Genomic DNA, 11,536 nt, shown 5'->3' with positions numbered 1-11,536 from the left:
TTTGAGTTGTAAATTTTATAACTCATACAGTTATATGTGTTGTCATGCATTTGTTGTATACCACTAATATGTCATTCATACAATCCCAGTCAGTTTATTAAAGCTAGAGGAGAAAAGACGCATTAAATATCCATTCTCTAGCAGGAGTTTGCATTGGAGTAAGATTATATATATATATATGTATATATATATGTATGTATGTATATATATATATAATGTCCCACTCTAATATAAGCCACTAAAATGCAAATGAATGCAATTTAGTAGAATGGCTAGGACTTTACGGGGAGAGATGGATCTCAAGGTGGCCTAGATGGAGCTCGGTAGAGCCTAGGGTCGGGGTGGGGCGTGGGCATACTCCAGACAGGCTGTAGAGAGCCCAACACTCCAAATATGGCCTCATCTCATTCCCACTAGGCCCCAGCTAGGCCACATTTAGGCACACCTGGGGTCCATGCCCCACAGCTTTTCTCATTCTCTAATTGCATTGATATATATTTTGTCATTACTTTAGTAATTTAATTGTATTGGATTAATATATATATATATATATATATATATATATATATATATATATATATATAGAGAGAGAGAGAGAGAGAGAGAGAGAGTGGAGTTCCTTGGGGGACAAAACATTGTGGAGTCTTGGAGACCACCCTTATAGCCGTTGGATGGAAACAAAATCCAACGATCCACGTTATATCCGCGCTAATAGATTTTTTTGATACTTGTTAAAAATAAAAAAGGAAAATACGTAATGGGTGTATACTGCAATCCCGATTGAACGGTTATCAAAATCCCGCAAACAACTCTCTTGTGCAAATCCGCCGTTACGAAGCAAGCAAAACACAGAATCCGAGTACTCTCTTTCTTATTCAGAGCGATTTCTTTGTTCTTCAGAGAACATTGACTTGTCCTGTACAAACAAGTGCCGCACCGATGAGTACCGAGTCGAAATATAGTCCAAGTACTGCACTTTTGCCTTGTCCGATATTATCTTGTAATTGTGTTCTGCATATCGATTTTAAGGTATTATCTGTTTATGACAAAAGTTTTTTTATCTCTCACTGTGTTTTCGATTAGCATTCGGCGATTTGATTAGGGGCGATTGTGGTTTTTTTGTGATTGGACAAAGAAGGGGTTGCATGTCAGTGTTTGGTGCTAATTCTTTGTTGTTAATGTATATTTTGTTGATTTTGCGGAACAAAAGTTTGTGGTACATCACTGATTCAATTCAATTTGCTAAATGTTGTGCATTTCGAGTGTCGTGAAGCTTATGACCAAATTGGGGTTTTAAGAAAATGTTGGTACTATGTACGACTGATTAGTTTGTGACGGTCTATAATCTTTCAAGTCTTGCACCGGGGAAACTGTTTTTTAATTATTATTATTATTTTTTGGGTGGGGGACTATGTGATGAGTTTACAACAGGACGATTAGTAGCATGCTGCAAAGGATTGCATTTTATTTTGAGTATCATATAATAAAGATGTTTTGTTCTGAAGTCATTAAGCACGTCATCAAGATTCCATCATCAAGCAAAAATCTCGGATCTTCTGAGAATGGCTTATGTAGAGCATTCCATCATCAAGCAAAAATCTCGGATTAAATGGGAATCCTACGGTGAAAGTAATTCTAAATTTTTTCAGAAGATGGTGCAGTATAGATTGAAGAAGGGCCATATTCATGGTATCTCTTCTTCCAGAATAAATGGTGTCAAGATCCTCCAGATATTAGAGAGGCTTTTTATTGTCACTTCAACTCTTTCTTCAACAGGAAGTTTGAAGGAATTAATTATGAGATTGGAGATATAGTTTCCGCCAAGCTTTCTTCAGAAATGGCGTGTCAATAGAAAAAGATTTCTCTGCGGAAGAACTATTTATGGCTTTATCTTAAATGAGCTCAGACAAGCCAGGTCCAGATGGCTTTACAACTGCTTATTCGAAAAAGATGTGGCCAGTGATGTACGAAGACATTGTTGAAATGGCTAGGGTTTTTGCCAACACAGGTTTCCTGCCTACCGGACTTAACTCCTCTTTCATCTGTTCAATCCCCAAGAAAGACTCTCCACAGCAAGTTTCAGATTTTAGGCCAATAAGCTGATTAACTGTGTGATTAAAATTCTTTTGAAGACTCTTGCTTTAAGACTTATTTCATGTCTCCCCAAGATTGTTTCAGATGTTCAATCAGCCTTCATTAAAGGTTGAAGCATTATGGATAGTTTCTTAATTGTTCAAGAAATTGTGCTTAGTCTTCTAACTAGGCAAAAAGAATGCCTGATCCTCAAATTAGATTTTGAAAAGGCCTTCGATTCGGTCGATTGGCCTTTTCATTTTGAAATCTTGGAAGCTTTTGGTTTTGGTTCAAAATGGATTGGTTGGATCCAGTCTATACTGGAAAGTACTTGCATGCATGTCTGTTCTTGTGAATGGTAGTCTTTCGGAGGAATTCAAGATATCGAGAGGCCTTAGGCAAGGGGATCCGCTGTCCCCCATGCTCTTTCAATTTGGTTGGAGAATTTTTGCACTTGCTTCTTGACAAAGCTATGAATCTTGGTTTTTTCCAGGGGCTAAAATTAAAGGATGGTCATATACTTTCGCATGTCGAGTACGCGGATGTCACGATTCTCTTCTTTGATAAGTCGCTATTATCTTGTAAAGGCATAAAGATGGTGATCTACGTTTTTCAAATGCTCATGGGACTTGAGATTAATTTTTGTAAAAGCACTCTCTATGCGAGCAATCCTAACAGTCATTTGATGAGAGAATGTGCTGAGATTTTAGGGTGTAATTGTGATTCTTGGCCATTCACATATGTTGGCTGTACTGTTGGCGCATCTCCAACGAATCGAAAATTCTGGTGTCCAGTTATTAAGAAATTCAGAACTAAGCTTAGCCATTGGAAGTCATACTCTCTTAACAAAGCAGGTCGAGGTATCCTTATCAAAGCAGTTTTATATATTTTCCAGTATATTATTTGAGTGTTTTCAAAGCTCCCAAGGGAGTGATCGAGGCGGTAGATTCTATAAAACGACGCTTCTTCTGGAAAGAACTTGATTCCCAAAGTCAACCACGTAGGCAGATGCCTCTAATAAAATGGTTCACAATATGTGATTCCAAATTTCATGGTGGTTTAGGTGTGGTTTTCTTGCCTAAAAAAAATGATGCATTGCTCTCGAAATGGTGGTACGTACAAGTTTAATAAAGAAAAGAATAGCTTGTGGAGACGTGTGCTCACTGGTAAATATGGTCCTGACTCCTATATAAAGTCAGAGAGGATCGCGAACAGGGTATAAACTGGAAAGCTATCTCCTGTTCTTAGCAGTGTAACTGGTATCTCTACTAGATGCTTTCTAATGGGCTGTTCTAGTGAATATTTTAGTTGGGAGGTTGGAAATCGTGAACACATTGAGTTCTGGTTGGACAGATGGAACCCCTTAATTACGGAAGCTTAATTTCTGGTTTAAGGATTTGTATAGAAAATCAATTGCAAAGAGATCTCCCTTGAACATATTTACACTGTTTGGCAGAAGAATCTCTTGTCTTCCTTATGGCTAGTCCCTTTGTCTCGACAGGAAAAAATGGACTTGAGAGTGCTTGAAGATTTGATTCGAGAGATCTCTCTGTGCACCAAGGAAGATTCACTTATTTGGAGGGGTTATAAAATTTCTTTCAGGGTATTTAAAGTATATGACTCCATGTTATTTAACAATCAAACAATAAAAGGATGGGATGCTCTATGGAATTTGAAAATTCCTCCTAGAATCAAGATTTTTTTGTGGCAATGTGGTCATAAACGTTTATCTACTCTAGCTCTTCTGAAACATTGCTCGATTAACATAGGTTCCAGCTGTCAATGGTGTTGGCTTGACGAAGAAGATCAAGAACATTTGTTCTTCAGATGTTCTTTAGAAAAAATCGGATGGTTGGTTCTAAAACGTTGGTTGGAAGTGGATCTTTTTATAAGGGACTGCAGAGATTTTATAGAATATTTTGCGCTAGCTCGATGTAAATACTCCATAGAAGGTGGTGGCATATGTTTAGCTTCAATGCTATGGTCGATTTGGTTGGCGAGGAATGAGGAATGATTTAGTTTTTAATAAGCCGAGAATTACCGGAAGAAATTTGGAACTTATTATTAAGTACAGAGCTTTCACATGGGCCCAAGTTAGCAATTTAATTGCTCCTGGGATGGAAAATATTTGGAACCTGGACCCAAGAGCATGTATTAATCTCCACGGCAGGCAGGAGCTTAAGTTGCTAATGTGTCATTGGTTTTCCTTATACCCTCTCTTAGGTTTTATTGATGGTTCTTATATAAAAAAATCAAATGATCATACCTATATAGGGATTGGAGGCCTGCTGAGAAGCAAGTAAGAAACTACCAAATTAATTTTTTCAGGACCAGTACTTGCAGAGTCCAGTTATGATGCTGAGGTTCAAGCTCTTTCTTGTATCTTAAAACATATACGTGCAAGTCATATTCAGTTGAATGAATGCATGCTCCTTTCAGACTGTTCTGTGCTAGTTAATAATGTTCTCAAGTTGAAATCTGGATCATTATGGGAAAAAAATCTTTAATTCCTTCAGCTTAATGATGCCTTGCACAAAGTCAATATCATGGTTTATTCAGATGTTCAAATGTAGTCGTATGTGTTTCCAGTTATGGTTTAATCTCAAACAGGTCATAAATTGTATAAAGGGGATTGTTTTGAATTGGGGAAAAGATGAGTAGGCCTGTTTTCTGTGGAAATTTCGAGTACAAAACTCGCCAATCGGACCTGGAGCATTTGTTTTCCAAGTACGGGAGAGTCGAGCGAGTCGACATGAAATCTGGTATCTTCACTCTATCCCTATTTATTGAATTCTAGGCTTACAATTATTCTACAACAACTGTTTTTGTTATTTGATTTTGTATAAACAAATGCCGAGATATGTTCCTGGTCTCTGTGTCTAATTACTACGCTGCATCGGGGATGGATTTGTATGTGTTTATTATTTTTTCCTCGGATATTAGGGTTCTTTTTTTCTTCTCTATGGACATTTTGGGATATAGGGACGTTATAAACTTGAGAATTGCCGGGAATGTGGTATTTGCTGTATGATTCTGCAAGTTGAATTTTTCTTAAGAGTTAGTCTGTGACTGTTGAAGAATGGTATGTACATGTATGGAAAGGAATATATAATTGTGGTTAATACTCTTGCTATTGGGTTTATAAAGAAATTTAAGTAGATATAGAACTCAGACTTCATGTAAGGTTGATAATTTTTTTTGTAGTGGCCTTAAGGGTATGGAAGAAACCTGCAGTGGAAAATCCTGGATTTTGTATTTTAAATTAGAAGAAATCACCACCTTGCTGTAGATATAATTCCTCATACAATGTTTTTCTTTTCTTAGTAGAAATGACATGAGAGGTAGTGAAAAAGAGGTGATCCGTATAGACGGACTAAAGAGTGTTTAGAAAATGGACAAATGAGAACAAAGTTTGTGAAGTAGAAATTAGGAACTTTAGTTGATATCCTAACACATTAGTTCTGTTTATTCTACTATCCTGCCAAAGATGCTAAGTGCTAACCAAATACAAGATTAGAAATTAGCAGTACAAATGGATAAATATTATATAAACACCTATTCAAATTGTGAACCATTGACACTTTTTTCTGCCAAAACAGTTCTTGACTTTAATCATTTGTCGCAAAAATGCGGTTATTTATTATAAGATCAAATTAAGTTATATAATACAGTCTATAACAATTTTAATCCAGGTTTACGCCTTGGAACTCCAACTCTCGCCTATAATTCATGCCAAATGCCATTACATTCTACCCAAGCATCAGGTGAAATACACATTTGTAGTTTTCGGATTTTATATTTGCTCATATCTTCTTTAATTAGCTAATGTTACTTACTTCCACGACAAAGCTTGCGGTTAGTACACCATCTGATCTTCAGTACAATAAGCCTGGAAGTGTTGGACATGCATCAGGTAATGCCATTATCCACATCTTATTTTATATACATATATGGTTCAATTTCTAGCAATTTAGCATAGCAGTTGAAATTTTTCAACAAGAGAAAATATATTTAACCATAGTAATATATTGTTTCAAGATCTGTTTATTAGCAACTCAGAGAAATTGCTACACCAAAGTGCTTGAAAAGTTTATCCTGTAGTCATTCTAGAAATTATAATCTTACCTAACTAACAGTTGTTGCCTGTGCCGGGATAGATCATAAGCCAACATACGAAAGAGACAGTGAATAAGGAGATGAAGATATAGCCATTTAAATTGTCATTATCACAATGCCAGTTGTAACTAAGTAATGCACTTAAAATTGATGTTAAACACAAAATATACATAGGAATCCAGAATAAAAAGTAAATCCCATAGGAGAATGTTGCTCACAGACAATTAGTGGTACAACTACAAAGCAATTTTTATCACAATTTTTTTTTATAAAAGGTATGATGTTTCTAACTTGCTATGCAGATGCTCAATATGGGTGCCCCCAAGCAGAAATGGACCTCAGAAGAAGAAGCTGCTCTTAAGGCTGGTGTTAAAAAGCATGTTGGAGGTAAATGGCGTACGATCCTTAAAGATCCAGAGTTTAGCGGTGTGTTGTATCTGTGCTCAAATGTGGACCTCAAGGACAAGTGGGGGAACCAATGGGTTCTGGTAAACCCATTGGTTTACCATCAATAAAGAAAATCTTAAATGGAGGCCGGAGCCTGTCAGTTGAGTTACTCAGAAAGGCAATTCAAAATTTTCCAAGATCAAAAATTGTCTCTGCTAGCAAAGGATTTGGTAATTGACCAAAATTATCCTTTGTTTCCAAAACTTGCAGTTATTTTTTTTGTCCATTTTTGGCTTTTATCACTGTGGGTTATCCATTCTTGACTTGGTCCTAACCCATTTGCTAATTTGTACTAGAGTTGCGTTTTATTTGATTAAACCCGTATTCTATCTGGGTCATAAATCGGGTTTCAGTTACTGTGGATAGTGTTTAATTACTCTCCAATTTCTCCGTCCTGATTTTCAGCCTGATATTTGCACATCTAGAACAACTTGAATTTCAAACACATCTTCTGCTTGCATCTTCTTCGTGATGAAAACTACGTGGAATTATTAGTGGAACATAATCATCTCGGTTTGTACAGGTATCACTATTTTATTGACTCTCATATTATGTGTCAATTAGGATTGTGTTCTGTAATTATATATGACATATGCTTCATTCTGTTAAACTCTTCGGATTGTGTTCTGTAATTGTATTATCAATTGATGGTAGTTTAGAATTTATATATACCAACCCTTTATAAAATTACATGTGATCAATCAAGATACTAATCCAATTAAGTAGATGATACAACTATATATTACAAGTATTCATTCTTCTTTGATAATGTTACAATCTATTTTCTTGAACCTTTATGTTTGTCCAATGTACTAATCAGTCAAGTAAATGTAGGTTGTCCTATGATTCTAACAGCTGTAAATAGCAAAGAAAACGTGCTCACTCTTTTGAAAACCGAATCAACATCAGTAATCAATCGTGTGTAATTATTTGGAATATTTTACAGGTTATAAATTGGAGGTTCTTCTGGATCCAGTCTCACCTTCTTTTTTAACAAATTTATAAATTATGAGTTATTAAATATATTTGTTATTATTTTTTGTCTTTAACTATATGCAAGATAAAAGATTAGATGTATCTAATGGCTATGATTGGCAAGAAAAATGATAATTTTATGACTCATTGTTTCCAAATTCCTTTATACAACTTATGTGATTTTCTCTGCAGGACGAGGTTTTAAACAAGAGCAGGCCAAGAAAATATAGCAGAAATCAATTTCCTGCTTAAATGGAGGCTGGAGCGCAGATTTGAGTTGTAACCAATGGGTGCCCCCAAGCAGAAATGGACCTCAGAAGAAGAAGCTGCTCTTAAGGCTGGTGTCAAAAAGCATGGTGCAGGTAAGTGGCGTACGATCCTTAAAGATCCAGAGTTTAGCGGAGTGTGTTGTATCTGCGCTCAAATGTGGACCTCAAGGACAAGTTGAGGAACATGAGTGTCATAGCCAATGGATGGGGTTCTGGAGAGAAGGCTAGGTTGGCACTTAAAACAATGCACCAGAGCTCTAGAGATGATGATAATTCTGTTGTTTTTGTATATAGGATTCTAGTATAGTTTAAGTATATAAAATATAGAACATAACATAATAAGGAATAGTGAAACTATTTTTTCTTGGAATATTTTGTTGTTCTGATATATTAAAAGATATTACAAGCTTCTCCATATATAGTAGGATAGTTCAGATCATCACGAGGTTACAAACTTTTGAGTTCCATGAATCACAATCAATGTGAGTCTTTACATATTTCTTTATGAATCCAAAACAAATACATTTTCAGGTTCAATGAATATATATATGTAGCCTTCCGGAATATTCCTCAGAACACAAGAGTTAATTTTATCCAACATATTCCTCCCTTAAACTAACTCTTTTCGATCTTTCATTCCCATCAACCTTTTGTATGTATCAAACAAATTTCCGGACAGCGGTTTGGTCAGCACATCCACAATCTCATCACGACTAGCAACATGACGCAAATACACATTCTTCTCCTTCACATGCTCACGAATAAAATGAAATCTAACATCAATGTGTTTGCTCCTTTCATGATGTACAGGATTTTTGGCAAGCTCTATTGCTGACTTGTTATCAATTCGAACTTTAATAGATTTTTGTTGTGGACAACTTAATTCACTAAGCAACCTTCATAACCAAATAGCATGACACACGCAGCAAGAAGCCGCCACATATTCTGCCTCGCACGTTGATAGTGAAACTATAGGTTGCTTCTTAGGATACCATGTAAACGCCGTATCTCCCATAAAAAACATATATCCAGTAGTACTTTACGATCATCCACATCTCCACACCAATCACTATCAGAGTATCCCACCAAATTGTAGTCTGTTGTACTAGAATAAAACAATCCCAGTGACTTTGTTCCTTGAATGTATCTCAGAATCCTTTTAATTGTTTTCCAGTGTGACTGCTTTGGGTCCTCCATGTATCCGCTTACAATACCAACACTATATGCAATATCAGGCCTGGTACATGTAAGGTATCTTAAGCTCCGAACCAAACTTTGATATAAATTTGCATCCACCGAAGCTCCTCCCTCAAATTTAGAAAGTTTTGTTCCCAGTTTCATGGGTGTTGCTACTGGATTACAGTGTTCCATTCGAAATTTCTTTAGAATACTATTAGCATATGCTTCTTGAGAAATAAAAATACCTGAATTATCTTGCTTCACCTCAATGCCAAGAAAAATCTCATCAGGCCCAAGTCAGTCATCTCGAATTCTTGAGTCATCTCCTTTTTAAAATATTTAATCATCTCTTCATTGTTCCCCATAAAAATAAGATCATCAACATAAAGTGCAACAAGTAATATATTACCTTGCCTTTCTTTGACATATACAGCAGGCTCATAAGGACATTGCACAAACCCGTTCTTCTTGAAGTAGGCATCAATACGAGTGTTCCATGCTCGATCGTGGCGCTTGTTTTAAACCGTATAGCGCCTTATACAATCTCAACACCATTTTTTCTTTTCCAGCCTTTACAAATCCAGGTGGCTGATTTACATACACTTACTCTTCGAGCATGCCAATAAAAAATGCGGATTTCACGTCCATTTGGTAGATAGGCCATTTGTTTTGAGCTGCTTGAGAGACTAGAAGTCGTATTGTCTCCATTCTGGCCACGAGTGCAAAAACCTAATCATTGTCTATCCCAGCCTTTTGTCGGTATCCCTTTGCAGCTAACCGTGTCTTATATCTTTCTACTTCTCCTTGAGCATTCATTTTCTTCTTATAAACCCATTTAACATCGATGGGCTTACAACCTTTTAGAGGTTCCACTAGTTCCCAGGTTTTGTTCTTTTCAATTGCCTTGATTTCTTCATCCATTGCAGCCCTCCACTTCTGTTCTTTTACTGCTTCTTCAAAAGGAACATTTTCTGCATCAGCTACTAGACACACCAGGTGCACCTCATCAGTTCTTTCATATAAATCTTGAAAAGTTTTCATTCTTGGATTCTGGGGCTCATCATTATTTATTTCTTCATCTTCAGGTGCATCAGAATTTATTGGTGAAATTTTAGAAATTGGAAAAACACCTTCGTTTGGTTCTTTTTCTGGTTCTTTACACCAGTTCCACGCATAGTCCTCTTGTACTTTTACGTCTCGACTTATATCCACTTTCATAGTGACAGGATCAAGAAGTCTGTAGGCTTTTGTCTTATCACCATATCCAACAAATATATATTTTTTGCTTTTGTCCTCCAATTTTGTTCTTCTTTGATTTGGTACATGAGAGTATGTCAAACTCTCAAAAACTTTCAAGTAAGATACAGTAGGCTTCTTTCCATTCCATAATTCCTGAGGTGTTTTATCTCCAAAAATTAAGTGTACACACCAGTTCTGAATATACACCGCAGACTGGACAGCTTACGCCCATAGTTCCTTTGGTGGTTCTTTGCACTTTAACATTGATCGAACCATGTCTAAGATAGTCCGATTTTTTCTTTCAGCCACGCCGTTCTATTGTGGTGAATATGAGGTTGTTAAGAATCTTCTAATGCCCTGTTCTTCACAGTATTCCGTGAAAGCATTTGATGTATATTCTCCTCCTCTATATGAACGCAATGCCTTTATATTCTTTCCAATCTTTTTCTCCACCAACATTTTAAATTTTTTGAATACTTTTAACACCTCAGATTTTTCATTTAAGAAATAAACACACGTCCTTCGAGAATAGTCATTAATAAATGTAAGAAAGTACCTCTTGGAGCTATATGACTTGGGTGTGATAGGACCACAAATGTCCGTATGCACCAACTCGAGAAGCTTTGTAGCACGATAGATGGCCGTCTTTTGGAATGAGTTCCTTGTCTGCTTTCCTATTACACAATCTTCACAAAAGCTTCCTGAAAATCCATGCTTGGAATTCAATGAACCATTCCTTTGTTTGACATCTCTTTTAGACCACCATAGTGTAGGTGTCCAAGTCTCTTCTGCCACAAGGTTGCTTTGTCCTCCATCTTTACTTGCATACATGTTTCTTGTATGTTCTTCAAATTCAGTTTGAACATTCGATTTTGAGACATCTCTATGTGTGCTATAGTCCTGCCATTTTTGTCCTTCAATATCATGACTTTACCTTCCATTAAAATTGAGTACCTTTTTTCAAGTAGTTGTCCCAGGCTAAGAATATTGTTCTTCATGTCCAGAACATAATAAACATCTTTAATTCTGCCACCTCTTCCAGAATTTGTTCTTCCTCCTCTGCTGCGACCACGTCCTTGTCCTCGCCAGTTTAGTTGATTTGTCTGCTCTCTTCCTTCAAATCTATTGCTTACATATTCACGTCCTCTTCCTCGGTTAAAATTTTGATTTGCACGTCCACGACCTCTCCCTCTAGTGTGATGTGAATACAGCATCTTATCTTTGTCTTCAACAGAGGC

General features: G+C 36.5%; 1 long non-coding RNA gene across 2 annotated transcripts; it reads left to right on the top strand.

Moving 5' to 3' along the window:
- The first annotated feature begins 4,279 nt into the window (after window positions 1-4,279).
- Window positions 4,280-8,361, top strand: LOC108218040 (uncharacterized). Of its 2 annotated transcripts, XR_001806280.2 has the most exons (6): window positions 4,280-4,835; window positions 5,766-5,837; window positions 5,923-5,986; window positions 6,492-6,806; window positions 7,042-7,159; window positions 7,804-8,361. It is a non-coding gene; the product is annotated as an uncharacterized LOC108218040 (long non-coding RNA). The 2 variants fall into 2 exon arrangements; XR_010290973.1 differs by having other exon boundaries at window positions 5,766-5,986.
- The last annotated feature ends 3,175 nt before the right edge of the window (window positions 8,362-11,536 follow it).

This window comes from Daucus carota, chromosome 4 (assembly GCF_001625215.2).
Source record: "Daucus carota subsp. sativus chromosome 4, DH1 v3.0, whole genome shotgun sequence".
In the NCBI taxonomy this organism is placed as follows: Eukaryota; Viridiplantae; Streptophyta; class Magnoliopsida; order Apiales; family Apiaceae; genus Daucus; species Daucus carota.
This window is presented reverse-complemented; position numbering and strand designations above follow the sequence as displayed.